This window comes from Mesoplodon mirus (assembly GCF_964341445.2).
Source record: "Mesoplodon mirus genome assembly, chromosome: 6".
Classification (NCBI taxonomy): Eukaryota; Metazoa; Chordata; class Mammalia; order Artiodactyla; family Ziphiidae; genus Mesoplodon; species Mesoplodon mirus.
The window spans coordinates 116,353,739-116,369,595 of NC_138982.1; the positions used below are offsets into that span (position 1 = coordinate 116,353,739).

A 15,857-nucleotide genomic window follows, 5' to 3' on the forward strand; every position below is an offset into this window, starting at 1 on the left:
GCTCTTACCTGCAAAAACTTAAGATATTTGAGGGTTGGTTTTAAAGAAATTACATCTAAATAACTTCAAAACCCAGAAAGAATGAGATATTTGGCTCATTGCTAGTTTCATATTTAGGGAAGCTGAGGCAAAATATGACAAAGTTCCTTTCCCCAGGCCACACACATTGAGACAATTATAGTCAGGAGAAAAATTGTCATGTGTATCGAGTACCAGTCTCTGCTTTCTCTACAGGTCATGATGTCTCTGAGACAGAAACTTGCTTCCTAAAAGTACATATTTCACAAGAAATTAGATGTCAAATATTTCCACAGGTCCAATAATTGTGGCCTTATTTCTTGTATTTCTTTCTGGATAAATTTGTACATGCTTAATAGTCATCTCATTGATGCTTTACACTACTAGATTGGATAATTGGGGAAACATTTATTTTTCTCTAGAAAGCAAATATTGACTGAGTAATATAAATAATTATAAATAATAGTTCCTTATATTTAAAAAGATCGTTACAGTTTACAACTGAGATTCATATAAATTTCACAACAATAAATGACTTAGAGAAAAATGCTTATTTCCAAACACCATTTTAAAGAAGATTCTGAGACTGTTGTCTCGAGTTATAGAGAGACTGAAATCCATGTCCTGTGCATCGGTGTCCATTTAGTTTTCTAACACAGAGCAACACACCTTTTCCATTTGATATGTGTGTTTATTGCTCTGTGTGCATGTGCTTTGAGCAGGTGTGTATTTCTGCATCAGACTCTATGTTCAGAGTCTCAAAAACTCCAGAAACTAAATTTTATCAATATTTTTCTCAGTATTACTCTAAAACCATCTCTAATCCTAGGAGGGTCATAAATGTGTTTCCTAATGTGTGTGTATATATATATATATATATATATATATATATATATATATATATATATATATACTTTAAAATTATTGTTTTATTAAACAATCTAATGTACCTAAAATTTTCCCTGATTTGCTCTTAGCCTTCTTTACATAGTGGAAAATAAATTTTTAGTAACTAGAGCACACTTTGATATAAAACAACTAGTTTTCCAACATGGTATGATATTATATGTGATCAACATGTAGGAGGTATTGTCTGACTTTAATTAAAAATAAGAAAAAAAAAAAGAAACAGATGAAAAAACATTACTGGTGAGGAAATCCTAACAGAAATTGGGTGACTTTGATTGTGAAATCTGCCAGTCTCAGACTTGTATAAATGCAGTCATTGTTGCCAGGTTTGATTAATGACAGTTGTACAATCATGTGCTGACAGTCCCCACTATAAAGATACCTTTTTTTTTTTTCTGATATGAAACACTGCTGAAAAATGCAACCCAATCAGATTTGGCCCCCGGACAACATGTGCTATCATCACTGTACCGTGAATTGAGATTGATTGGTAACCAGCTGTGACAAAGTGGGAAAAGAAGCTCTGGTTTTTGTGTTGTTTTTTTCCCAAAGGAAAAAAAAAAGAGAGAGAGAGAGAAAAAGGGAACTAAATTGTGTCAAACCGTTACCATCTGTTCAGCTAAATAATAAACAAAACAAAATACATTTCTTTTAATACTTAAAACAACAGTTGGTATGCAAGGTTCTGTTTGTATGTGATCTTAAATAATCTTAAAAATGTGTCAAAAGAGAAAATATTACTGATATTTTAAGAAACAGAATACTATATGTTAAAATCACTTCCAAATTTAAATGAGATAATCTATTTTATTTCTTCCTGCTAAAGAAACCTCTCACAACTAATGGGAAGAGTTCCTATAAATCTAAATTTACTTTGAAAATACCAAACAAGATTTTTGAAAACTGGCAAAGTTTTATAACATAACCGCATTTTATACATTTCTCATACTCTGCAATCCCCACTGTACCTTAAGCTTCTAGGGTAGGAACTTCTCATGATTTTCTGGCTTTTATGAATATAACTAAGATAACTTAGGGACAACCCCCTCCAAATCGCCCAAGTTATAGAATTTGAGAGGAGAAAAGACGAAAGAAAATACACTACATTTTCTATTACAAACTGGAATTTTACCATGTTCAGTTTAAATTCCTGTATCTCATTGCCTTGTTTGACTTGTGTGAGGTCTCTACACTAATAAAACTTCCTGAAAGACCATTCTCATCTCAAAAGCACCTTTGTTTTTCGTGGAAGGAAATTTATTTTCTCAGCGTTTTTAGTTTTGAAATCACCTACTACTTCTTATTATAGGATGTCTGGCTCCAACTCTAGAATGAGTGTTTTGAATTAGTACTTAAAACTTTATTATGTATCTGCTATATTAATCATTAAGTTGGCCAATCGTAAAAACTATGACTTGAACCAGGAAATATTTAATATCTACACAAGTAAATGTTTCTTTCCTTTTAGAGAGACTTGAAAAGTTTGTTTTCAGTTTTCAAAATACTTGCACTCTATCAAAATAGCTGAAGATCACCTTACACCTTTTAGATTCTTTCAGAAAATTAAGGAATGTCTGCAATAATAGGCGTTCCATATTTCCAAATTCAGTGAAAATTTAACTATGGAGCTTTTACATGAAAATGTTACAAAGTCTATTGCTTTGTTTTCAACAGAAGAATTTTTAAGATTAAAAAAATCACTTATTAATCTCACGGAATCATTCACTGATAATTAGAGACACACCGATCAACTAATCAATACCACTGTAGGGATGACAATGAACATGGAGATGCAGCCAATTGGAACTCAGTGATGTTTTTCAATTGCACAAAAAGAGTGCATTTTAGCAATTCACAACTTCGAATCAAGGCACCCTTCTATAAAACATAAACCTTCTTGGAGAAATTTAAATATTTTGCTTCTTTCACGCTTGGCAGCTGAAAACAGGAAAAGTGGATCAATTTTCCTAAAACGATCTTTCTGCTCACAATTTATCAAACAAAATCCTTCCACAGATAATAATTGAAACTGTTATTAAAACTAACGTAAGCACTTCTTGGTAGCCTAAATCCCAGGTGATATTTTCTCAATCTATAATATTTAAGGTGTATTCTAAAGTGGAGCTTTTAAATCACAATTGAGAGCTGGGACCCTGAAATGAACACAATAGGCCATTATTTTGTTGGCAAAAGGATACCAAGTAAAGTTTTCTATACTTTATAACCTACGTGGGTCACATCCTTCTTTTTATCTACAATTATAACGCAGGCTAATGTTTACAGTTTGGATGAAGCAACCTTTATCTATTTTTTCAGGGTTCCGGTCGTAAGCAAGACTAGGCAGGGCACTTAAGGGCAGTATGAAGAAGAGATATCATTTAAAAATTAAAATTAACATAACATTCATTGGGAACAAAAATCTTGGGAGATTAGACTTATAGGGAAATAGCAAGAGAAAAGTGGTCCCCAAAGAGAACCTGCTGTTCTATTCTGGAAGCTTATACGGAAAGCCAAAATGAAACTTGAAATATGATGGCATTCTTCACTCTGTCTTAATTAACCAAACAATATTTTATCCTTTTTTTTGGCTTTCCGTAAATGCTATCCTCGCTATCTTCATCCCAATCACAGGTGGCTCTACCCTTGTAAGCTTGACCCATCAATGGAAAACCCCTCTTCTAGTCTCTCTTTAGCACAGCTGAGAGAGCAAGGAGTTTTCCAACTAAAAAGCTAAGAGAAAGCAAGCAAACAAAAAAGATAACTAAAATACCCACAAGAATATAACAATAGTTAACTTAACACAGGGCACATTTCAAATCACAGGATAATAGGCCCAAAAGACAAGGCCTCAAAATGACTGCCAGGGAATCCCAGACATTGATCATCTTGAAAACAGAGTCCCTCTCTGGAGACTGGGCAATTAAAGCATACTACAGCCGAGCCCTTCCAGAAAGGCCAAAGCACCCTGCTCACTCTAACTAAAAGTGCCTCCAAGTTTTAATCACTGAGGCTATGGCTGTCTTTTGAGTACCCCCTGTCTCTCCCATCTTCTACACCTATGACAGACATCGGACACTCCAAGGGTTAACGCCCCTGGCAAATCTGTGGACAACTGTGAAGTTCATAGCCTGGTACCCTTGGTCAACATCCAAGTTTCCATCTTCTGTTATCTTATTCTCTCATTTTCACCTCCTCTGCAGTGAGTTTTATCTCCTCTGATATAACCTCGGACAATTTTTTTGTGTTCCTCTTCACAAAATTTTTCACTGTGCCTTCTTAACTACCTGTTCATTGATCAACTTCTTGATCCTCTATCTTTCTCAGATTTTCACCTTCACCTCCATGCATTAATAGAAATCTGGCTCTTCCCTGTGGGTTTGTGTAAGGGTGGAGAAAGAGTGAAAGCGAGAACATCTTCCCAGATATTCCAAATAATACCCAGAGCCTGACATGGAGCAGTTACTCAATAAATATTTTGGGAAAGAATTACATAGCCTCAAAACAAACAAAGCAAAGTTTCAAAAGCAAAACCAAAAAGTCCTATCCCATTGAATAGTAATTATGTTATCCAGTTTTCAAATGGAAACTTTAGAATTTCTTTCCATTTGACAAAGATGGCATTTCATAAGGACCTACTTCACAGGAATGCTGTAAGGATTAAATGAGTTAATACATTAAGAGTGTTGAGACCTGAACCTAGCATATGGTAAATGCCCAATAGGTGTCACATGAGATTTTCCGTAGCTGCCTCTCACTTCTCTAACATCTCCTCCTTCAGAGATATTGTCTCCATCTCCCTTTGCCATTGTTTCATAGCAAGATCCTGGAACTTTTCTTCAGTTGGAATGGCTCCATCTTTGAAATCTAAAGTTCAAATATCTGATCCTGCCATAACCTTGGATGGTTCCTACTCTTTTAATCAGTTTACAAACTGAACATCTTCCTCCATTTCTATCACTCTTTTGCATCAACACTTATTTGTCTACCCTGCTTAGATTCCATGGCCCTAAGATGCTTGCCAATATCCTCACTTTTCTTGTCCCACTGCCTTTCTGTTGCATTTGCCTAGGAAAACCTCAATTATGTATTGACATAATTGTGTGTGTGTATGTATATATATATATATATCTCTTATAAAATCATGTACTCTTCCTTTCACACTCATATGAAATCAAGTTCAAACCATCCTAGAGATATTGGGATTTTCCTTTGGCTCATAATAACAGAAAGGAATGTTTAATTATTTTCTCGATTGTCCTTAATATGTAACCATTTTGTGATAATGTTTTCACTAACCTTTAGCAGATTATTCAAATAATATCTGCAACACCTTAAATGTATTACTTTTAAATACTTTTTAAAATATTGCAGTTATTATTTTAACTAATTAGAACAGAAAAATTTAGGGTAAAAAGTGCAAATATATCACAATTAAGGAGATAATGTTGGAACAAATTAAGTGCTGAAGCAGGTTAAATTATCCTCCAATTTAGAAATAATTATTTTATTGGCATAAGTGCATTTAAGACAATTTGGTTTTACAATAGGACTAGAAATTGCAATATCAGATTTGGAAAAGTGGATATATCTCACAGTTTTGTGTTTGATTAGAATTTAATCTTAACTTTAAGTTCTTTTAGAAATGGACTTTAGAGATTAAATTCACAAGAGTCCACAGAACTCACAGCTCAGACCAGACCTTTTGATTAGCAGCTCCCATTCTTCTTGCACTCTTCTGAGTTGGGAATGAAATCTGTGCAATAAGGGACTTCGTTTGGGATAAAATGAATTTTTAAATTTGCCACATACTTAGTGGCTTTGCAGTATTTGATGGACAAACTCCAGGAATTCTCCTTCATAGGTGTTCAAAGTGAGCGCTAGGGAAAGGGGAGGCTTCTGTGTCCTCAGAGAGATGTTCATTCTAGGCGGTTCTATGGAAGGTTCAAAAGGCTTTCTTTTCTTGCCTTCTGCCCATAGAAACTTCCTTGTGAAATATGTTTATGGAGTAATTTAGAAATTCAACATGACATAGGAGCATTTATCATTAAATGTGTCACAGAACTTGTGGGTTGATAGGTCTATTTGAAAATGAAGGCTCAGACACTTCTCTAATTAAGCTACTCAACTAGTTTGATCAATTCAGCAACAATTTCATGAACAAGAAATGTAAAGAAAAATTACCTGCCTCATATATTCTGGAAAATATGCAAAAATATACATTCACTTCAAGTCATTAGTGAACCAAAGGATCTTCTTCTTGTGTTAAATGATGACATGTTTATGTCAAGTCCATTCATGGTATTATTTGTCCATCTCACTGGTATAACCTTCATAGTTAAGGCAATAAGAAAAGACTATTATCTTTGAAATCTATCTTTGAACTATATTCTATTATTTTTGTCCTAACATTAAAAACAAAAATAAAAATCAAATAAAATAGCATTCAGGTGAGCAAGGCCCAGTTTCATCGTTTCCACTAAATTGGGTTTCTCAACCTCAGCACTATTGACATTTTGGGCAGATTATTCTTTGCCGTGGGAGTTGTCCTGTGCATAATAACAGGATGTTTAGTGGCATTCTTAGCCTCTCCATACTAGATGACAGTAACACCTAATTCCCCAAATGTAGCAATTAAAAATGCCTTCAGACATTGCCAAATGTCCTTTTAGGAAAGGGAGAAGCATAATTGGCCCCAGTTGAGAGCTACTATACTGTACTGAATGTGTATTTGGTGAGCCCCACATGTTAGATGTAGGACTGGATATTTGAGATCAAGATAAATATGGGAAAGGGAGTTGGGGAGTCTGGGAGAAAAAGAAACAATTACAATAATGATGTCAGAGAGACCTGGGCATGGACTCCAGCTCTGCCACCCACAGGTCCTGTGATCTTGAGCACATAGTTCATTTGCTCTAAGCCTCAGTTTCCTCCTTTGTTAAAAGAGGGGATTCATACTTCAAGGCTGTTGGAAAGATTAATTATAAAATGTGAAACAGCCTAACATGAAGCCAGTGGGCCCTCAAAAAATTACAGTTTTTGTTATTATCTTAATATAATTTTCTTTGAAACAAATTATTTTAGTGTAGTAGTTAAGAGAGTATATTTTAGGGCTAAAGTGCTTCGATTTAAATCTCTGTCTGCCAGTGAAATTTGCTTCTCAGATCCTTCAACTGTAAAATAAAGATAGTATAAAAATACTTCATGAGGCAATTGTGACAATTGATTAAATGAGTTACTTGCATGTAAAACATCTGTAAACATTAGCTTTTACTCCCATAGTTAATCAATTTTAAGATACACATTTTTCATATTTTAAGTCTCTGAAATTAGAAATCGTCTATCAGAGATGGCATATCATAGTTGATTTGGCAATCTTTTTTCTGCTTAACTCAGAGAAAAAATACTCTTGTATCTCACAAATAATTCTAACTTGAATTCAGTTACATATGGTATTATTATATGATTAAAAATGATTTAGGTTAAACAAATCTTTACTTTTCTATTTATTAAGGACAACATCATTCATCCAGGCACCCAACCTCAGAATAAACTTCAGTGTTACTTTTAATCCCTCTTTTCCCATGAACCCTGACATAGAATCAATTTCTAATTAAAAAAAAACCTCCACATTTTTCTTTGTATTGCTACTTGCATTAATATCCATGTTGGTGTGTTCACAGGAAATACTCCAAAGTAATCCACTAACTAGTTTTTAAACAACTTCCTACCAGGTACGCCTACCTCCAAACTTTCTCTGCTCCAAGCTACACTACATATAAATGTAAGAATCAATTTTCTAAACGTAGAAACAAGAATATATTTCTATTCAATGTGTTTAGTGAATCCCCATTTCACAGTGTGTTCAGTATAAACACTTCACTTGGGATTAGATGCTTTCATAATAAAGCCTCAACTAACCTTGCTGGCCTTAAGTGCCACTCCACTACGCTCCAGGGAAACTGAACCACAAATTGTTGGCCTACACTTTCCACCACCAGAGCTTTTTCATCCTGCTTCCATCTCTTGGAATAGTCTTCTTTCCACTTATAGAAATTATATTCTTCCTTTCAGACCCATTTCTAGTGTCACATGGGAATACAGACACTTTTGTTTTCTGAAACCCTAAAGAGTCTTGTACATCATAGTCTGTATATAATTTTCCTTATTTAATAATTAATGTTTTTATATCGCATACTTTCCTCTAAAAGTCTTACCTTCCTTATCAAATTCTTGAGAGCAAACTCATTTTTTTTAATATGCTGGGATATCAACACACAGAAATGTTTAATTGATGTCTGTGGTTACTTTTGAAATAATTCATGAAATATAAATAATATTTTATTAGTCTATATTGAATATTTTCATCATTCCTTTGAGATAATTGATATCTTACTATAAATTATGTTCAAAATATTTTCTTTCAGTCTCTTTATGAAATCTCAAATAAAGGTAAAAGTCTTGATTGACTTTTTTGTCTCTGCTCTATGTGCTGTAAATATTTGGACAAAACTATTAGAAAATGTGAGTCAATGAATGGAATATTTATAGTTTTCATTGAACATTTTTAATAACAAGTGCCATATGTTGTATGAATTGCAATAACAGAGAATACTCACCCAGATATTCTTTTATAAAAGTGCTAAATGCCTGTATAGTCGATGAAATGAGTTGAAAGATATTATAATAACCTTTGCAATTGTGACAGTTATGCTCATAAGAATAACTAGCAAAATTTCTGCACTGAGATTTTGTCACAAGGCTATTACATAGATCTTTTTAAAAATTTTTATAAAATTTTATATTTTGGCCACACTGTGTGGTTTACAGGATCTCAGTTCCCTACCAGGGATCGAACCTGGGCCACGGCACTGACAGAGCTGAACCCTAACCACTAGGCAACCAGGGAACTCCTTAAGGCTATTCCACAGATCTATATGATTGATCAATCCCCTTCTCAGAAGAAACTTCTGGTACTTGAATTTATTGGCAAAAGTTCACTGTGCCCCAATCACAACTCTCCCTATCTAAATATGGTCTTTTAGAATGAAGCTCCAATAAGTTAATACCGTGTACCAAATAAAATAGATTTCACTAAAAATTGTTTCTATTGTGGTGGAGTATATTCTTAGTGTGCTTTGGAAGCATTCTCTTATCTTTTTTTTTTTTTTTTTGCGGTACGCGGGCCTCTCACTGTTGTGGCCTCTCCCATTGTGGAGCACAGGCTCCGGACACGCAGGCTCAGTGGCCATGGCTCACGGGCCCAGCTGCTCGGTGGCATGTGGGATCTTCCCGGTCTGGGGCACGAACCCGTGTCCCCTGCATCGGCAGGCGGACTCTCAACCACTGCGCCACCAGGGAAGCCCAGCATTCTCTTATCTTTTATCTCTGACAATTGTATCTTTTTCACACACTAACAAAGATATAATCCTCATTCACATTGTCATTGTAATACTGGGTCTCAAGTTATTATTTGTTTTTTTTTTCCCCTCTGTCTTTCAATTCATACCAGTTGACGTGAATATGTGGGTCAAGCAGCAACTTTCCCAAAGGAACTATTATAAGAAATTAAAAAATATATATATGTTTGTAGAAAATATAAAGTCTGGAACACAGTCCTGCCTTCCAGTTTATAACCATCCATGGAACTGTTGATAATCAAATATTATCACGAAAATATTAAAAAATACTCTTTTAGTAAATTCAAAATTGCCCTGAGAAAGAAAAGATGAATTAAAGTATCATGCCCTGGAAGAGTTCATAGTTCTAGTATTTATCCTTTACTCGCGCTATTTAATTCACTTGGCAAACATTTCTTAAGCTTCTAATGTGTTTCTCATGACTTTATTTGTTTTCCAGATACACTGTTGTGAAGAACACAGATATATTAAGTTAAAGTGTTCTGTGAGAATAAAGATAGTTATAAATTCTATTTCAATGAGCAGTGTAAAATAATTTTTTTAAAGATGAAAAAAATTTATTTGATATGATATAATGGACTTATTTATTGCTTATAAGTACCATTATAATGAAGATTATAAAATCTTTATTATGTACTTTACTACACAGATATATTTTGTGACTTTCTGATTAAAGTGACACTTCTAAATGCTCCAGGTGTTTACTAAGCTGTATTTTCCTAATCTTCAATCCCAAATGGAAAATGGAAAAAAGTTGTTCCCATCCAGTACCTCAAAGTAGTGGTCAAGAGTGTGGACTTTGGAGCCAGAAATCCTAGACCCCTTACTAAGTGACTTTGTCATACTTAACCTCATTTTTCCCATTTGTAATATTGGAATAATAATAGTATTTACATCACATCCTAAGGATAAGTGTATTAATGTAAAATGCCTAAAGTAGGTCTGATATAGAATAAGCACTCTGTAAATATAATTTATTAATATTATATTTATGGGAAAGGAAAATGCAATTAAAAACGACTCTTTTGATTCAGTACTAGACTTTTAAAATAAAGTCTAATAAACTTTTTAAGTAAAGTTTTTTGTTTTGTTTTGTTTTGTTTTTTGCGATATGCGGGCCTCTCACTGTTGTGGCCTCTCCCGTTGCGGAGCACAGGCTCCGGACACGCAGGCTCAGGGGCCATGGCTCACGGGCCCAGCTGCTCGGCGGCATGTGGGATCTTCCCGGTCTGGGGCACGAACCCGTGTCCCCTGCATCGGCAGGCGGACTCTCAACCACTGCGCCACCAGGGAAGCCCTAAGTAAAGTTTTTAAATAGACATTTTAGATAAGCATTCAGGGTCAAAAACAATTTTGAATTTAAAAAAAAAGCCCATTTACACATAGAAATCTGAGAAGATATATGCAACGCATAAAAAGTAGATGCCATTGGTAATGGTTGTATGAGTAATTTTAATATTCCTTTTTAGGCTCATTCATTTCAAATCTTAGGGATTTTTTTCTTCTAAAAATGTATTATACTTTTTAAATCGTTTTGCATTGTTGCCATTCATAGATTCATACCATTTTGGAATTTAAAGGTACTGCAGAAACTATCCAAGGCAACTTACACATTTTGCGGATGTGGACTGTGGTACTCAGACATGTAACATAAATTGTTTAAAATAACATGATGCGTTATGACAGGGCTGGGATAAGAATGTTGATCTCCTAAATTCTAGTTAACCTAGCAGCTCCACATGACGATTCAATTTATTAAGAATAACAACAGAAAAAGATAAACAAAGAACCGAAACTTTATCTTAATTTGAAAAGCCTGTGGAATAATTAATTCATCTAAGTGATTCTAACCACAAATTGTCTTATAAAGGCAAGGATTTGTGTTGATACAGTCAATTACATAACTCTTCCCTTTATTTAGTTATTTATTTAGTTAAGGCAAGAACCCAGGTATGAGAAAGAGCGTCTCTAATGATAAACATCCAGTATATCCACCCTTGGGATATGGTGTGATGTGACAACTATCTCATCTCCTGGTAAGCGTTTGGTCTGTCCTCCTTTTTGGGCTAAGGTAAAATGTTGCCCTGGTCCCGACCTTAGCCTAGCTGAATATTCTAATATGCCACACTTTGATGGACAAAGCACACCTGCTGTGGCTCCTGGTGGGACGACACTCACATGCCAGTGACAGGTGGCACTCAGACAGATCCTTTGCTTTGCAAACTGGCACTTGGTTTTGGCTCTGCCCTCACACAACACAAGAGTTGCCAGTTAATGGACAGCAGAGCATCTCTGACTTCAAGGCATTTCTTAGTCCAAGTGGTCCCAGCTTGTTAGTTGACCACTGGCCAGAACCCAAATTGCGTGCCAGTTCCTGCATTGTTCCTTAGCAGAGATTCTCAACAGATGGGCCAGTGTGGTCACAGGACGAGGCAACTTGTACTCCCCACCCTAGGTGGCAATTAGTTTTGTGTTAACAGCAACTATTAGCACCTATTTGATGAAAACACAGAAAAAATACCATTTTGGCATCCCTCTGAAAATTGCTAATTAATTCTGTTTATAAACAAAATCTATATTTTCAGCTTCCAAGGAGGGAAGCTTGACCTGGTCCAACTTTAGATTTTCAAAACACTGGGACGTTTTATGTGAGGGTTATGCAATTGGTCTAAAACCTACCCTTAATAGCAATGCTATACAGTATTCCTATAAAGTTGCTCATAATATAGTGTTTCTAACCAATTATGTAAAATTTTATCTAAAATGTAAAATTTGTAAGGGGCTCAATTCCATAAACAATTCATAATCACATAATTATAGAGTCCATTAGTTTAAAATACAGGTTTCATGTTGGACAGATACTAAGTCAGGTCCTGGCCCTAACACATATTAATGTGTGTCTTTGGAAACAACTTCTTTAAGCTATTTCCACATACCTCAAATGGGAGTAATATTATTCTGGAACACTAAGCTTTAAAATAACGAAATTAATATATGCAAAAATCATTTAGAAGAATGCATGGCAAATAGTAAGTCCTCCAATAATACTTGCTTTAATCATTACATAACCTTCTTACAAAGATTATGAAAGATGGTGATTTTCTTATTACCAGTGGACAAAGGATACAGGTAATGTGTGAAATTTGAAGTTCCCAACCCAGATAACTGATTGCACTGGGGTTAGAATATAATATCTGGACCATGTTCAATCTCCCAGAGGTAGAGAAGAGGGTGACAACTTTTAGGCTTGGCAAACGGGCTGGAAAAATTTATAAATAAACCTATATGATTTAAAAGAAAAAGTGATATCTCTTAAATCAATAATATTTTATGTGTTTCTTTGGAAATCAATTGGCCAGAGAAAGGAGAATTGGGATTATTTCATGAAAATTATATACTCTGTATTTTTTAGCATTAACTATGTTTTCTTTGTAGTTATCTACATAACTAATAAATACCACCAATCAGTAGGATTTATAAAACTGAGGCACCTGTTACGTACACCCACTGTACAGTGTTTACAGTGCTCTGAATAAGTTATATCATTTTAATAACCTTTTGAATTAGAATGGATGGCATAATTATTCACCCTGTACAAATGAGTCAAAGTATAAGTTAATCATTAGTCCCAATGCATTGCTGGTCCATATCTTCAGGATGTAAAACACAAAGAGTTTAAATAGCTTCTTCAAGGTCACACTCCTAGTTAGTGGTAGAGAAATCTGTTGAACATCATTTCCAGAACATGCGAGTATAACTAAAGGGATAAATGATCAAACAGTGTCAGAACAAGGCTAAAATCCAACATCCCTGACAATGACCTAAATATTCTTTGTTATTGGTTGCTCTATTAAAAGATCCCACAATAATGGTCCAGGCAGTTCTAATTATTTTTTCAAGCAGAAATGGCTAAGACATCTGTATAGATGAAAAATCATAGAATTTTCATTTACACTTTTCCTTATATTTCTAAATCTTAGGGACCAGTCTATTTTTTCAAATGCCACATACAGTATTTATATACATTGCTTTTCTCCTGCTCTCAGGTTTTTTTCCTTCTTTTTTGAAAACCACTTTAATTGACCAATCTTGACCAGCCAACCTTATCAGCATGGTTATTTATCATGAGCCCAAATTACCACATGTCCTTGAAACACACACTGTATGTGAAGAAGGCTGATCTCCTCAGCAGGGTAGCTTAGCACCTGTTCAGCGTCTCTGCATCCCAGAAGCACATGCTCTAAACAATGGAGCTTCCAAACAATTAATATAAGAACATTTTCCAGGGCTAAGCGAAAAGAGCCACTTAGTGTAAAAACGCCACAAAAAGGGGCCTTATAAGTGGTCCTATTCATGCCTTTTCTTAAGGAATCATGTATTTATGTGAATCTCCCATTTCATGGAACTGAGAACTCTAAAAAGTCTCTCTTAAAATAGATTTGCACTTTAGAAAAAGGAATTTGTCAGTTGGTTCAGGAAAATTGATAGAATTTTGCACTATATATCTTGAAACTCTTTTTCTCTAGTCCCTTTTCTATTTTTATGAAATATTCATGAATTATATCCACTATGTGAAAGCCATCAACTGCATTTAGAAGTCGCAGACATACATAAGAATGTAAATGACATATTTTATTCCTTTTTTTCTGTGACAAGCTATTATGAACATTCCTTTCTCTACGCTAGATCCTTATTGAGAAAGTTAGTGTCACTTTAGAGTTAGTTTAGAAAATAAATAAAAATGAAATAAAAAATATGGTGGACCTCACTAGTGGTGGTATACTGATATAGGATTGATGCAAGGTGTTAAATTTCCTGTTTATAGTCCTTTAAAAGATTGCTAATAATTATCTGAAATACAAACTGTACAGACAAACCCAGATAAGAAAACATGGTTGAATTAATCATACTACTTCTTACCCAAATTCTGAGAAGAGATATTTTTATTCTTCTCACAAATATAAATTGAACAGAATATTGTAGCATTGGTAAATTTCAATTTTATTGTTATGTCTTTGGTTGTAAATGATTAGTATTCTGTTTCTTTTATATTAGTACATGCTATTTTTCATAAAGCTTCAGCATATATATACTTTTTTCATTATAAAATATACAATATCCCTATGCTATGATGGAACATTGCCTCAGTTATCATAAATACTGGCAATTTCTATCACATGAAACACTTTGTGATAAGTACTAATTAGCAAAAAGCTCAAGGTTTGCCTGAGAAAAAAACATGCAGCACCCAAGCAAGACACTAGAATTACTTCATTTTTAACTTTCATTAATGTATTCAGTATGTGAAGACTTTCCTACATCACTCAATTTGATCAACATAAAATAAAAAATAATAACAGCATACTTACCTTGCTTAAAGTGACTTCTTTTCCACAGCCTATCAATGGCACTTAATAAATACAATAGGCACTTAATAAACATAAGTAAACCTTAAAGTGTTTCTTCTACAATTTCAATTATGCCTTGAAAAAAGTTTTTTTTAAACACATAATCGTTATGATCTACGAAATGTCTTTCCCTTATCTCCTCACTTTGTTCCCCCTACCCACTTTATTTTCACAGTAGTGTGTAAAATTCTTATCCCTAATAAATGAGTCGTTGTGCATTTATTTGAGCACATAACGTATTGAGACTCTCTGGAGAAAAAGATATTGATACCTGGCACAATCACAAAAAAACAGTGACCTTTCTCTTCCTGAGATCGTCAGTTGTGAAATAGTAGTATTGTAAGATGTTTCTGCAAATGTAACCAAGCAGGATCCTATGAGGCCTTCCTATGACAAGCTCTCCCCCATATCCTCTGCTTTAGCTTCTCTCTGAAGTACCTAGATAACAGTACCTGATGCACATTTCCTGAGCTGTTTGAGAGATGTGAAAACCCCCCACCAACTGGAAGATATTAACTACTTGATGACCATGAGCACGTAGGCCCAGGCCTCCAGGAGCCGAAGACTGATAATGTTAATCCCTGTGATATCACCCTTTTACCTCATCATCAGCCAGTCAGAGAACTGTGCATGAGCTGATCACATACCCTGCGACCCCCTCCCTCACCTGGCTTTTAAAAATGCTTGGCCAAAACCCATCGGGGGACCTTGGGGGTTTTTTAGAGCATGATCCACTCCTCTCCTTGCATGGCCCTGAAATAAACCTTTCTCTGCTCCAAACTGCGACACTTAGGTTTGTTTGGCCTTGCTGTGTGTTGGGCACGTGAACTTGCCCTCACACAAGAAATTAACATTTTAACAGTAGCATATATAAAATGAAGGCTCTCTTCCTATTTTGTCCCCTTTTTATATGGAAAATGTCTAAATAAATAATTTTTCCCTGGTTGGGCATCAGTGTTATTGTTAGACTTGGCAATTGCTATTTACCAACCTCACCAAAATATTTATCTAATCAAAAAATGTCTTTAATAAAACTCACCAATGGTAAGTTGTAATTTCATTAACGATGGTTACTGAGAAAGGTCAGAAATTTAGGGCTAAATCA

General features: G+C 34.7%; 1 protein-coding gene across 1 annotated transcript in view; it reads right to left on the bottom strand.

Annotated features, from left to right (window-relative positions):
• ROBO2 (roundabout guidance receptor 2) overlaps positions 1-15,857 on the bottom strand; it is a gene marked incomplete at its 3' end in the record, with an annotated part of 582,226 nt that overhangs the window by 125,880 nt on the left and 440,489 nt on the right. The gene's annotated exons all lie outside the window — the stretch shown is intronic.